At 46.7% G+C, this 14,110-nt stretch overlaps 1 protein-coding gene across 1 annotated transcript in view; it reads left to right on the top strand.

The window, feature by feature from the left end:
- The window catches only part of LOC142908486 (ribonuclease inhibitor-like), a 223,359-nt gene that overhangs the window by 12,503 nt on the left and 196,746 nt on the right, over window positions 1-14,110 (top strand). The window contains exons 3-5 of the mRNA XM_076059195.1: window positions 16-401; window positions 3,845-3,909; window positions 4,129-5,803. The gene's annotated coding sequence lies outside the window, so the exon portion shown is untranslated. The remainder of the gene's footprint in view (window positions 1-15; window positions 402-3,844; window positions 3,910-4,128; window positions 5,804-14,110) is intronic.

Genomic DNA, 14,110 nt, shown 5'->3' with positions numbered 1-14,110 from the left:
TTTCATTTTCTTCAGGTGACTCGATGCATTTGTCGTGATGGCATCAAAAGTTTCTGCATGTGAGAGCATTAAAACCAACAAAGTGAATCTGCAGAAATACCTCCAGGCGAAGTCTTCAGAAGTGCTTGACTATTCCTATCAAACAGGGATAGTCCTGGACAGTGTATATGCGTCCCTCAAAAGCGAGAATAACCCCATGGCACGAACACGGGACCTGGTTGACCTGGTGCTCAACAATGGAGAAGAAGTGTGCATGAGATTCCTTAAAGATGTGCTGGTGCCACTGAGATCCGAGATCCCTCTCTTGGGTCAGTGGATATCACAGCATGAGCAGCAGCTCAACGTGATGGGTGTCGATCTGAGCACAACTGCAGGTAAAGCCATCCCTGGAGCAGCTTCTCGTGAGTGATGCTAAACTTCACGTAACCATTCGCATGTCTCTGGCAAGTTTAAGTGAAGGAATTGCTTTGAACTGATATGAACTGTCATTTGATATTCGCAAACTGCACCACTCTTGCATAACAACATCCCTCTCAGGAGGAGGACATTCATATTCCATTCCATAGCAGGGTATGTACAAGGGATCAGAAATTTGGAGGAAAGGATGGATGGATAATGGAAATGTGTGTCAGTATCAAAACATTGCATCCACACTGTACCCCAACATTCCTGAATTTCTGTCCTATCCTACACCTCCCTTTCCTTGCAAATGACTTAAACATGGTGATTTTCTCTCACCTCTTCAGACACAGGCATTTTATTTGAGCTGGAAGAATATAATGAGCTATGAAGCTCTCTTTCAAGTGTCAAGCCCAATATGTTTGGCCATGGCAGCAAACCCATCAGCTGCCTTGGTCTCCATGACTTGGTACAATCTGGATTCCACCAAGGCCATTTCATTGAAACTGTTTCCCTATTGAGGGTGAATGACCACCTCTCTTAAATTATGGAAGCTGCTTCTAGTTCTTGACTTTTGGGCTGCTTTGGATACCACACACCACTCCATCCTATTGAATCGGCATGGCTACGCAGGCATCTCTCACACTTCCCCATTGCTTCTGCTTCCCCTCTAAAAGTGAGCCCTATTTTTGCAAGCAAGGACTGCCTTCTGTTCAGAAGTCCCAATTATATGGTGTTCCACGTGGCTCGGTCCTTGGCTATCTGCTCTTCTCAGTATAATGTCTCCTCCTTTGTGGACATTTTTTACTCCTAATTTTTTTATATTGACTAGCTATGACTGCTATTCTCTTTGGTTCTATTCAGTAAAGTCACGTAGGTAAAAAATAAAACAACAAAAATCACGACATTTCGGCCACAACACAAGTGGCCTTCATCAGGTGAAGGGACCAGGCTGTCTCGAGGACAGCGCTGGAGTGAAACACAGCCACGCTCAGACCGCGACCTTTAAGCTGTGTGCGAGGAAACAAGGTGCCTTGACAAAGGAATTAGCATAAAAATTTACATTTGATTGGCCGACTTAGCATGATGAACGGCGTAGAGGTGGTGTACATGCGGGTGCACATGCCGGTTGGCGCGGAGGGGGAGTTTACCTATTGATGGTGTGAAAAGGGAATTTTTAAGAGCTCATTGCATTTCGGACCAACACCACCTGACCCGTGAATTAAAACATGTACACCTGGCCCTCAAAAGGAATGGATACTCTGACCGTACCATCCGCCAAGCTGTTTCTCCCTCCATACAGAAACAACCACTTGATACTCCGGTGAAAACCATCACACTACCATATATAGCAGGCGTTACTAAAAAGATTTCCAAAATTCTAAACAAACACAAGATCCAGGTCCGGTTCAATACAGTACACAAAATTCGTGATCTGATCCCATCCGTGAAGGATGTCATTCCTGACTTACAGTACCCCGGGGTTTACAAATTGAGTTTTACCTGCGGTGCTTGCTATATCGGGGAGACAAAGCGACATGTCTCTGACCGAATTCGCGAGCACAAATCAGATTTGAAACACGGCAGAACGAATTATTCTGCCGTAGCTGATCACTGTTACAACGCTGTGGGTGATCACGATATAATTTTCTCCGATACCAAGGTTCTTTGCAAACCCACGGGTTTTTATCAGAAATTTGTTTACGAGGCAATTCAGATCTACAAACACAGACACAATTTCAACCGAGAAGATGGTTTCAAATTAAGCAACCATTGGAAAGATGTTGTAAATCGAACCAAACATTAAACTAATTTTCAATGGTACAGTATATTTTTCAAGTAGTGGTACCCCAAACTTTCGCAGCTCTTAAAAATTCCTTTTTCACACCATCAATAGGTAAACTCCCCCTCCCCCCCCACGCCAACCGGAATGTGCACCCGCATGTAAACCACCTCTACACCGTTCATCATGCTAAGTCGGCCAATCAAATGCTAATTTTTATGCTAATTCCTTTGTCAAGGCACCTTGTTCCCTTGCACACAGCTTAAAGGTCGCGGTCTGAGCGTGGCTGTGTTTCACTCCAGCGCTGTCCTCGAGACAGCCTGGTCCCTTCACCTGATGAAGGCCGCTTGTGTTGTGGCCGAAACGTCGTGATTTTTGTTGTTTTATTTTTTACTAACGTGACTTTACCGAATAGAACCAGAATATGGATCCTTGCAGTCACGAAAGCTTTAAATCTAGAAATGACTGCTATTTCTAATGACACCCCGCCTTTTAATGCCATTGACTCATGAAACGGAACCTACTCTCTCCTCTTAACTCTTGAAAAATGTTGATACTCCTACTGATACTCCTGCTGTTATGGAGTGACTCATGCAGCAAGCTATGGCTGCAAAGTTTGGTAGTACATGTTATGTGTATCTTTTATTGTAAAATTTAAATTAGTTCCTATGATCACTGTTACATTGCTTTTATAGCTTTATTTTAGTGATTTCTAAAACGTTTTGGTTTAGCCATATTTATTTGTTGTAGTACAGAGTTAGACTGATAACTTTAATCTAAATTGTCTTATGGTTGTAATTGTTTGGCTTGCATCCCACTGGGATGTTTGCACACAGCATTGATATACGGTGCTTTTTCCGGAAGACTTTGCTGTTTTTTCCTGGATTTTTCTGTTTGCGCGTAGTCACTTTAAGATGTTTCTTGTTCCTGGTTTTGTTTGTTGCAGTTGCACCCGATTCAAGAGCCGAATGGCTCACAGGGCTATACAAAATAAATGAAACTGAAACTGGATTGGTTATACTTCACTCCAGATTCAACGTCAAATTTGTAGACCTCGTCATTTGTAAAAAAGTCCACGGGAGATAATGACTCCGAATATATGATTCCCGAGAAATTTAAATAAGATCAGATACAGAGGGATCAGGCTACTCATGGTCACCATTGCCCAAGTGGTGAGAGACTGGGTTCAATGTTTCCTTGGAAAGCTGATGGAAGTTGTTGAGCAAATTTGTCATTGGAAATCGACACTCTCCACAATGTAGTGGCTGCCACAGTGTTTGCTGATGATGCAGTAGCCAGATTAGTTGAAGTTCAAGTGAACCTACGATGTATCACGTGGGATGCTACGAGTGTTGTGATTCATGTGTCTGTTCTTGTGGAAGTGACAGCACTTCATCTTCTCTGCTGCTAGGACCGTGGCTGGTGTACTGCACTCCACCAGTGTAGCCCCCGTGCTACGTGATGTAGGCCAGCTTGAGATGGGAGAGGAAACACAGCCCCAATACCAGTGAAATATAAAAAAAAATCAACATCCTAGACAAAAAAAAATCGATAATTGTAGGATAAGGCAAGCAGTGCATTTTACACACAGATTGATAGAATTAGGTTGTGATGATGCTGATGTACACGGTAATGCTAAATGTGGTACTATCTTTTTCACAGGCAAAACAAACAAGACACATGGTGGTAGCATTTTTGTTATGATAAAACATATTTTTTTACAAAAGGTACAGTGTTTATAAAAATTGCATTTGGAGAATATACACATCGTGAAAACTTCCACACAATAATTCATGATGTACATGATGTTGCTGCATTATCCATGGTGAATGAATTCGCTACGCTTTTTTTACATAGTTTATTTTAAACATATTTGTCTGCTATAGGAATATGTTTTTTATTGTAAGTGAAACTGATCTGCTCGTTAAATTATTTGTGTCATTTAGATAAGCCTGGTGATGATTTCAGAGAATTATTGCTGAAGCTGACATCATTAACACGAAACTACGACGCACGACCTGGAGAACCTGCAGTGTTTTTGCTGGAGAGGATGGTGAAGCCAATTCTGGTTCCCTACTACCGCCATCAAGAAACCAAGGAGCACGAGTTACTAGCGAGAGGCAAGCAGCACGAGGAGCTGATGAAGAGAGCACAGAGAGAAGGGATTACTTACAAGAAGCTCTTTGATCACATTGGAAAAAAAACACACCCCCGACTGGTTATTGTAGTGGGGACTCCAGGCAGCGGTAAAACCATGTTGAGCAAATTCATTGTGCACAGCTTGCTGTCAGGTGAGAAAGTATTTGCACGACGCTTTGAGCACATCGTGCTCATAAGGTTCAGGGAGATAAATGATATTGGAGAGGTGTCACTGGCAGAGCTGTTTTCTAAGCTGCACTCATGTTTGGGAAACAAAGCGGATGAGGTTTTCGCAAACCAAGAGAGAACCCATTTTGTTATGGACGGGTTGGACGAGTTTGGAAAGCGCCTTGACTATGCCAATGCGTGCACCGATCCACGTAAGACGGCAACAGTAGAAGCCATCATTGCTGCCCTAGTGAATGAAAATCTCTTGCCCAAGGCCTCGGTCTTGATAACGACCAGACCCATTGCCATGGAACAACTGAGTCAAGTGAATGTTGATCGAGCTGTTGAAATCACTGGGTTTTCCAACAAAGATAAAATAGCATTTTTTAACAAATTTTACCAAGATAGGAGTCTAGCAGAAAGGGCACTCAAGCTCCTGCAGGAAAATGAAACAGTGAATACATTGTCCCAGAACCCTTCATTCTGCCATATAGCAGCCATTACACTGAAGGAACATTTACAAAAGTCTGAACATTCTGAGATTATCCTCAAATCAATGACCGACCTCTTCACACAATACGTGTTTGGGCTCATAGTACACCATGGACGTGGCAGCTGCTGTGCCAAGGAAATTGTATCGTCTCTTGGCAATATGGCTCTGAAGGGGGTTCAGCAAAACATCCAGATGTTCAGCCAAAAAGATCTAGAAGAGTTTGTTGTTAGTTCTTCTGAACTAGGAAGTACATTCATCAACAAAGTGTTCACATGTGAGGGCATTAAACAAGGGAGTTGTTATTCATTTTCACACTTGACAATGCAGGAATTCTTTGCAGCGATAGCTCTGCATCTGTCACATTCAACATGGCCAGTGAATGACGTCATCAAGGCTATTAAGGACAGCAAAGATGGGAGGTTTGATGTGTTTCAGAGGTTTTTTTGTGGACTGGCATCAAGCACTCCATGGAAGTTCTTTGAGGGTATCTTGGATCCTCCATCTGCAGATTATCAAAAGGAAATAATCGAGTGGCTCAATCGCAGCATGAAGAATCGGATGGTTGACAAACACAGGCTCAACAGTCTCCTGCACTGCGTGCACGAGCTGCACGACCGCAAGTCCCTGAGTGATGTCACTCGGTCCATGACTGAGATAGACCTGTCATTCACAAGGCTGTCCCTGCCAGACTGCGCTGCCATCTCCTGGATCCTGCTGCAGCGAGAAGAACCTGTGGAGACACTCAACCTGTTCGGCTGTGGCATCGGCACCGAGGAAATGAAGAGGCTTCAGCGTGGACTGCACAGATGTAAACATCTAGTGTAAGACTGGCACACCTTGCATTCACTACTTCACAAATTGTGTGTGCATAATTGTGCGTGATATCAACTCAGTTTCAATTGAGCACCAGGTGCAGTGTGTAAAACATCGCTACTCGGGAGACAAAAGCAGCCGGGCGTGATACTGGCCACCCACTCCATCATATGCCATGCCGGCTTTCATAGGTGCTCCCTAACGGCACTTTCCCCAGCAGTCTGTTAAGGCTATACGGCAGATCTTTGTCTATAAGAATCCTCACTTATTAACTGTGCATACAGTACAATGTAACTCCATTCTCACGTAAACACTCGGTCTTGCGTAGCCCAAGCATGAACACAAATTTTGACAAATTCTTCCCCTTGCCACTGCCATCATTGTCCTCACTCACTTCACTCCTCTCCCCGCACGCCACGCTCACCCCTCCCTTGATACCTCCCATTAACCCCCAATCTGCTCCTGCCTTCATTTTTCCATAACCCATCCCCCACCCTTGCCCATACCTTCACTCTCCAGCCGCATACCCACTCCCACTCATCCACTGAGGGATGAGGTTCGGTGAGTGAGTGCGTGCCTGCTTGAGTTGGTGGGTGACTTGGTGGGTGGATCGATGAGTGAATATGTGGAGTTAAGTGAGGATGTGAGTGGCGTGTAAGTGGGTTGGTGAATGAGTGAATTAGTGTGTGAGTGGGTTGGTGAATGAGTGAATTAGTGTGAGTGGGTAAGTAAATGTACAGTGAGTAGGTGGGTCCACAGTGAATGCTGCACTCACTGTACGTTAAAGTACAAAAGGAAAAAAAAGTTATGCATATTCATGGATGCTGTAAAGTTTTCCATCATCTTCAGCAACATTTAATTAGCGATAATGATAGCCCTCACACTATATGCAGGGAGTGAGGTGACCTTAGGCCATACTGAGAAAATGTAGCCCTGATTGCGACTGCGGTGGAGAGTGAGGGTAACGGTTTGATCCACGTGTCCGATTCAAGCCCCTGGTTCACAGTGGATCATGGTCAGTGATTGTGCTCACCACTACAGAGACAGCTAATTGGTAATGGGTGTTAATCTTAGTTGTAAAGCATTAAAGAGACAATGATCCCCCAAGTAGCCCATATAAACTGGTGGGGAAAGTGAAGCCAGTGACAGGGAACAAGCACACACTATTACACTGCACTTTAGAGCACAAAGACAATCTCCCCGTGGAGCCTGCATACACTTTTGAGGCAAGTGCTGATCGCACTTCCCTGACCAGCACCGTCCTTGGCTGTCTTTCTCTCCCCATTGCTGATGTTGACACACCACCAGGTACTCATTTAAGGCAGAGTCACCCTACGGGAGTTCCAGGACCAGAATTTTTTTCATCACTCACCACTGATGCTGTTTACGGATATTGAACCCAGGTCACTTCGTTTGTAATGTAATGTGCCAACGACTTTCCCACCATTCCCCTAAACGCATATAAATACACAATCAAAGACACTCGTATATACACACAGACATGTACACACACAAACGTACACATAGTGTACATATAAACTCACACACTCCTACACATGTACAAGTACAGCCTTTGGTCAGTCTACTGCTGGATAAGGCACTCCCACACCATGCAGGTCTTGGGGGTTATTTGACCAGACATCACCAATCTTGTCAGTGTGGGTTGGTGTAGAGCATAGAGATGAATGTTGTTCCATTGCCATAACGCAGCTCCGCAGGCTACAACAACTTTTGTTATACATGTTAGTCTTGGGTAGAAGCACCATCCAGCCTCGAGCCTATTTAGATTTTCAGATTTATTAGACCTTACATGTGTAGTGTTCGATTTCACTCGGACAACTTTTGTCTTTCTTTGAACACTGTTTTATTTACAACTCTCAGCATGTCCTCAATATTTTACAGTATCCATGTCGCCACGGCTCGCTCGTTGTGCTTCACTCGACTCGCTCGCCACCTTGGTCTCTCCACTCCCCCACGATTACTTCGCTTACTCAGCCGCTAACTTCTTCATCTCTGCTCTCCTATATCACCGTCACTATGCTCTCTCCACTGCTAACTGCTTCGTCTCTGTTCAGCTTCGCTATCGCTACGCTCTCTCCACTGCTGGCTGCTTCTCTTCTTCAGCTCCGCTATCGCTACGCTCTCTCCACTGCTGGCTGCTTCTCTTCTTCAGCTCCGCTATCGCTACGCTGTTTCCAAGCTCCGTCTCCAACTCTGTCTCCCAAACTCTGTCTCTCCAACTCTCTGTCTCCAAGCTCTCCACACTTCAATTCCCCGCTGTTCACTCCAAGCTCTCCAACTTCAACAACCTTGCTCCAATTGCCGACCCCCCAATTTATCCCCGCTCTCATTACTCCCCAATTAATTAGTCCGTGTCCCAACGACGCTCCGCATCGTTCGAACCTGTTTCTCCTCCAGACCTTTAGGTGCCACTCTAGCCTTGGCAACAGCTCCAGCCAATCACAGCCGTCCTTGGTTCACCCAGCTTAATTGCCCTAATATAACCTGCACTGTATTTGCCTTCGCTACAGGCTGACCCAACATAATCCGTAGTGTCTGTGTTATCATGTAATCACGCTGAACACATCTTTGAATTCAAAGGGAAACCCATGGAGACGTGACCGCTGCACAGGCGTTAGTTCAGGGTTTTGCATATATAGATCTCGCAACCAGTCCGGATCATCTCCATCACCCGGCAACATCTCACTCTGTCCCGTTGCCAAACACGCCTCCCCTTCCGGACCCGGCGCTGCCGTTGCATGCGCCAACGTTGTACCCTCCAGAATGACGACCGATTCGTGTCCCACGTTTACAATTTGTATTAAAGGGTCGCAATTTGCCGGTACAATAGTCAAAGCCCCTACCAAAGTGGGCATCCGTGATACAGCATTTGAGGGCGTCAGCAATATACCCTCCTGTTGCTCGCCGAAAGGCAACTGTTTTTTAAAGCGCAGCGGCACAAGCATCTGCGTGCCAGGCGGAACGCGAACGGTGCGGCTCACCACGGCCTGCACCACGGCATTCGCAACCGCAAGCTTAAAAGACGTTCCCAAAAATTTTAGACATTTTCCCGATGGCAATTCCAAACACCCCTTTCTCTATAGAAATTCTAAGTGGCATCCTTTGCAAATAATCCGTTCCCAACAAACACGGTACCGCCAAGGCCTTGGAAACCAAAATATTCCCCGTAACGCTCACTTCGCCAATTTGATTCGTCGCAACCATACAACCCATAATACCGAGACTGCCACCATTTGCTACTATGCACGGCCCATCAACCGGTTCTAGGGCCTGGGGCAAAGTTGGCAATAAGCAAAAAGTTTGTAACGAGATAAGGGTCGCAGAAGCCCCCGTGTCAACAATAACTCTGACCATCACCCCTTGAATAAGTGCCATCACATCCGACGACCCCGGCGCAGCTCCCAAAACACGATGCACCAACGCGCCCCACACGTCCTGACCGTGCGCAACATACGAATGAGATGTGAATGGGTGAGATGACGCAGATTGGTGATGTGGAAAGAGCGGCCGTGTATTGAATGTATCGCGACTCACCCGGAATCCTCGGTCCTGGGAGAATCCTCGGTTGTAGCTGGTCGGCGCCCTTGGAAGGCCGCCCCTGCGCCACCAGCAGTCGCGGGCAACATGTCCTCTCCGTCCGCACTCGTAGTACATCCATACACCGCGGGGCGACGCAGCATGCCCGCGGGTGGCACCCCGGCCGCCGCTGCAATCGGCGGTGCCTCGCCCACCGCCACCGCGCTCTCGGACGCGGCAGCGCTCAGCAACAGCAGCTGCGCACCCACCACCGCTGGCTCATCGCGGAGGTCCAGGTTGACTTTGATGTTCCTGGCGATCTGTAGAGACATGTCATCGTCGTTGTTGCTGTCAGGAAGCGAAAGGACGACTCGTAGCTCCTTGGCCAACTGCAAAAGCTTCTCCTGCAGCAAGGAATCCAGGGCCTCCTGGTCCATCGCCAGGTATGCTACTTGAGCGAGGGCCAACAGCGCGCTGCGGAATGCAAGAGGGGATTCCGTGTCCTCCCGCTTCCTTTGCTGGAATCTACGTTTGGCGACCGACCGCGGCTCGTACACCTTGCTCATTGCCGCGAATGCCCCATCCAGTGTTGACCTGACGGTGGCAGGGAATCCATTAAATGTCGCCAAGGTATCATCATCGAGGGCCGTCGGCAGTGCCCGCAGAGCGGCACCCTCAGTCCACTCCAGAGATTGATAAGCTGCTCGGAACCGTCTTGTAAATGCCGTCCAATCCCCAACTTTGGGCTCGAACCGCTGCACATGAAGTCGTCGTGCTGTTCCCGATGGTGGTGCTTCATCGTCGTCGGATTTCTCCAATCGCTCCGACCCCGCGGCAACATCTGCTGGTCGACTTGACACCGTCGGTTGCATCTGGTCCGATGTCACAAAGCAGTTAAACGCCTCCGTCAATGTCGCCATCCTGGCCTCCCACTGGGCCATGAGGACTCTCCAATCACTCGACGGTGCGGGGGTCTCGGCCTCGCTCGAACCGCTGTCTCATTCTCTAGACTCTCGTTCAACCAGGCCCTCCGGAGGAGTATCGGCCACTTGGCAGGACACGGGCAAGCACGTCCTCGTCGTTGCTGTCGTCGGATGAGTCCACCGGCACGTTCTTCTTCTTGGCCGCCTTCCTTGACATCTCGGCATGGTTCGTAGTCACTCTGACACGAAATGTAGTGTTCGATTTCACTCGGACAACTTTTGTCTTTCTTCGAACACCGCTTTATTTACAACTTTCAGCATGTCCTCAATATTTTACAGTATCCATGTCGTCACGGCTCGCTCACCGTGCTTCACTCGACTCGCTCGCCACCTTTGTCTCTCCACTCCCCATGATTACTTCGCTTACTCCGTCGCTAACTTCTTTGTCTCCGCTCTCCGCTATCACCGTCGCTATGCTCACTCCACTGCTAATTGCTTTGTCTCTGTTCACCGCTATCACCATCACTATGCTCTCTCCACTGCTAACTGCTTCGTCTCTGTTCAGCTTCGCTATCGCTATGCTCTCTCCACTGCTGGCTGCTTCTCTTCTTCAGCTCCGCCATCGCTACGCTCTCTCCACTGCTGGCTGCTTCTCTTCTTCAGCTCTGCTATCGCTATGCTGTTTCCATGCTCCATCTCCAACTCTGTCTCTCAAACTCTGTCTCTCCACTCTCTGTCTCCAAGCTCTCCACACTTCAATTCCCTGCTGTTGACTCCAACTTCAATTCCCCGCTGTTCACTCCAAGCTCTCCAACTTCAACAACCTCGCTCCAATTGCCGACCCCCCAATTTATCCCCGCTCTCATTACTCCCCAATTAATTAGTCCGCGTCCCAACCACGCTCCTCGTCGTTCGCACCTGCTTCTCCTCCAGACCTTTAGGCGCGACTCTAGACTTGGCAACAGCTCCAGCCAATCACAGCCGTCCTTGGCTCACCCAGCTTAATTGCCCTAATATAACCTGCACTGTATTTGCCTTCGCTACAGGCTGACCCAACATAACCCGTACTGTCTGTGTTATGTAATCACGCTGTTTCCACTATGCACCTTCCTACTCCACTACACATGTACACTAATATACACACTCTCATATATGAATATACACACACTCACTCACATGTACACACTTTACACACCCCTGTTTGAGTCTGCAGTTTTAATGTGACAGTATTTTTTTACATGAAAATGAATGCAAGGAATCTTCATATAATAAGGATTCACATTCATGAGGCGCAATTCATCCAGTGATATGAGTGCGCCATGGACAAATTAGTGAATATACGCATGTATGTGCGTTATTTACTTTCGTTACTGTGTGTGTATGTAGGTGTGTAGACGAGGAGTAGTAGTGTCGTGATTAGCGCTACGCTACGCTATGAACCCGGCGTCCCGGGTTCGATTCCCGCTCACGACCAACACCGGTGACGATTATCTGAACCGGACCTGGGCCTCCCTCTAGGTCGACTCAGCCTCAAATGAGGACCTGGTGCGGTGTGTAAACATTGCCACTAAGGATACAAAGGCGGTCGGGGTGGTGTAGGTCACTGTTGTATATGTTGGTTGTGAAAATTTTGATGAAAATAATAAAAATTAAATGAAATTTGGAATTTGCGTAATTATCCGCAATTATGTTAGGTGATGCAATTATGCACATAAATTATGCTAATTCGAGATATAATCATATTCATTAATGCTCGTGTGTGTGATTATGCTATTGCAATCCGTTATTATGATTAGGCCCCGCCTCGCTGACGAGGGTCGGATTATCAATCGGAATAATACAATTCTTCGTATGAAGTTATACAGGTGCTGTGAGCATGCCAGAGTCAGCTCGGCTTCCTTGTTTAACTTCGTATTATCGATCGGTATAATACAATTATTCTCGTTTTAACATTTACTGAGTGTATTAGTGTGTTTATGTCAGGTCTCCAAATTGAGATCTCAACGCAGAATACAGTTCTTATAAATAAGATTATTACGCACGAAATCAGGAAGGACACACGCAACCACTTCTGCGTTAATCAATTTTATTCTAAACAAAACTTTAACATAAGGATATGCGAACTCTCAAGCTCGGAATTTTCAACACAGCATCAACACAGTAAACATCAACGATTGCGTTGTTTCACTTTGACAACTGCACATATCATTAATTCCACTGCGTAACGCGAGCTTAATTGGTGATAGGGAGAGTCGTTAAAACATGCAGGCACGCTATTCTACACAAAAACCTTAACACTCTAATATGGAAATTTTTGTACTTGAAATTGTCAGCATAGTACTACAGGCAATGTTCATTTCATTGATCCATCTCTTCAACCCTCAATAATCACGTTGTTAATTGGGTAACGGAACAATTGATTGCTTCCTCTGGGTACCACGAGCATATGGAAAATACGAATAAAAAGTCCTTAGTAGTTCATCCGACGATATTCATGCGAAAAGGCAGTCAAAACAATTATTATTCTCAAAGGCAAAAGTATACGTCAATGGATTCATCGGCAAGATTATGCCATTAAAAGAAAACGAACGACTGAGATACTTCTAAATGACCGTATCCACGTAACTCAATAGGCAGCAATGTTCTTCACGATCAGCACCTTGGAATGTCACTCTTCTTGATTGTCCTGATATGCGTGTTGTGTGTCTTCGTGAAACAGACGCAGGGTGATGCGTCGTGAGGGTGAGAGTGTGGGGGGAGGGTTATACGAACTGCTTTGTTCTCTTGCTCGGGGCGTCGGCTTGGCTGCTCGTGCTGGCAGATACGGTCTCTTTCCACTGATGTAGTAGCTGCGCCGCACGTGCTCTCTGTGGAGATGCTCGAACGCGCTCTTTGCTGGTTCGCTGACTCTTTTGCTCATGGGCGGCTGGTCAGGCTCTTTCCATTGCTGGATGAGCCAAGTCAGCACACGCTTGGCTGCTGGCAGCTGGCACTCAATGTAGAATAAAAGTCTTTTAGCGATATTTCTTTCAGCTCTGAACTCACACTCGGTGGCACATCGCTACTCTGCCAGCCTCACATCCTCGGTTGATCGCGGGGCCCCCTTGGAGCCTGCCGCTCGCCACCCTCTTCTGGCGCTTGCTGAGCTGTTGTCTTGTTGAACTGTCGAGTGTGCTATTGTCGCTCACTCTCAAAACTTGAAAATTGTATTTGCACACCTCTTACACAACTCTGATAGCTTAGTATGATACAGCTTATCGCAATCCTCGATTCTGCAAGCGACTCAAAACATCAGGATGAATGTATAATAACTTTCAGCGATACTCTGTCTGCCCATGCCGAACTCAGCACCTAACGTCCCCTCGCCCCTCTTCTCTGCGGGACACAGCACCCATAGCTAATGTCTCGAGGCCATGCCTCGGAGCTGGCTTGATGTCTTCTTCCGAACGCTGTCTCGCTGTCCTTTGCGGAGCTTAAATGTGAAATTCCCTCTCCTCTCTCCGCGTCTCTTGCGAGAGAGAGAAAAAACAGATGCCCTCCCCGTCCGCTGTCTCACCGCGGTCGCGCGCGTGATTGCCCCCCTCCCCTCTTGGTGACCCCGGGCGGCTGTGTTACATCAAACAGGTTTGTTTGTGAATTGTCCTTTGGCAATCTGGAGATTTTGCAGATAGTCGCTAACCTCTCTTTGCCCCGGAGGCTATTATTTATTTATTTAAACGACCTTTTTACGATCTCCCGTTGCTGTTTGCTGGTCCTTGTCGTAGCGGTGTTTATTTATTTATTTCAGTTACTATTTTAAAAATATCGGCAAATATTATTATTGATTTTAATTGTGGAAAAAGGGCCATATACAAC

The sequence above is a fragment of the Petromyzon marinus genome (assembly GCF_048934315.1).
Source record: "Petromyzon marinus isolate PM22_M1 ecotype Great Lakes invasive population chromosome 84 unlocalized genomic scaffold, UKy_Petmar_22M1.pri1.0 chr84_unloc.4, whole genome shotgun sequence".
NCBI classification, from domain to species: Eukaryota; Metazoa; Chordata; class Hyperoartia; order Petromyzontiformes; family Petromyzontidae; genus Petromyzon; species Petromyzon marinus.
This window is presented reverse-complemented; position numbering and strand designations above follow the sequence as displayed.